Below are 1,172 nucleotides of genomic sequence, written 5' to 3' on the forward strand. Positions count from 1 at the left end.
GTAGGGGGCCTGCCAGCTTCTAAGATGATTTCGCTTTTAACTTTCACATTTTTTCTTATGTGTTCATGGTTTCTTTTTTATTTTTTTTATTATTTTTTAATTTTTTTTCATGGTTTCTTTTTTAATGTTTAAATATTTGATCCACCTCTAAGTAATTCTTTTTTTAAAAGGTTTTATTTATTTTTTTTTAAAAGGTTTTATTTATTTATTCATGAAAGACAGAGAGAGAGAGAGAGAGATGCAGAGACACAGGCAGAGGGAGAAGCAGCCTCCATGCAGGGAGCCCGATGTGGGACTCGATCCTGGGACTCCAGGATCACGCCCTGAGTCGAAGGCAGACGCTCATGCTCTGGGCACCACCCAGGTGTCCCCACCTCTAACTAATTGTGTTAATAGGGCAAGAATAATTTTTTTTTAACCCTAGTTATTCCAATAGCAGTTGGAATCCATTTTTTCTGAATTCATTTGAAATACAACTTTTATGGTGTTAAATTCCCATGCATTTACTGCCTTTTTAGATTCTCTGTTCTGTTCCACCATCTTGTTTATTCAAGGATTAAGTATCAAGCAATTTTAATTATTATAACTTCACAGCATTTAAAATACCTGGGCAGTTCCCACCACATTCTTATTATTACACTTTTTCAAGTTTTATCTACATGACACAGAAAGAGAGCACAGAGGGAAGAGCAGAGGGAGAAGCAGGCTCCCTGTTGAGCAGGGAACCAGATGTGGGGCTGGGATCATGACCTGAGCCTAAGGCAGACGCTTAACTGACCTAGCCACCCAGGCACCCCTTACTATTACACTTTTCACAATTTTTATTATTCTTACATTCGTATTTTTCCATGAAGTTTAAAATCCGCTTTAGTTCTTCACAGAATATTGTCACTAGATAGGACATTTATGTATTAATTTAGGGAGAACTAATTATTATTTAAATGAATCTTCATGTATTCAATATTTTAGAGGACTTATTAATAACAAATTCTACAATGTACTATTTCAAGAATAGAAATATGGAGCTTCGCTACGACATTAATTACCATCGCTTCAGTAGCCTACTAAATGTAGAGTAATGCCAAAGGTGTGAGATCATCACAGGTTCTGCCACCTGAGATTTTCATTGGAAATAAAGAACTGACTGTGATGTCACAGAAACCTACTAGTAT

At 36.2% G+C, this 1,172-nt stretch overlaps 1 protein-coding gene across 1 annotated transcript in view; it reads right to left on the minus strand.

Annotated features, from left to right (window-relative positions):
• The window catches only part of SRPK1 (SRSF protein kinase 1), a 94,043-nt gene that overhangs the window by 73,081 nt on the left and 19,790 nt on the right, over nt 1-1,172 (minus strand).

This window comes from Canis lupus, chromosome 12 (assembly GCF_003254725.2).
Source record: "Canis lupus dingo isolate Sandy chromosome 12, ASM325472v2, whole genome shotgun sequence".
NCBI lineage: Eukaryota > Metazoa > Chordata > Mammalia > Carnivora > Canidae > Canis > Canis lupus.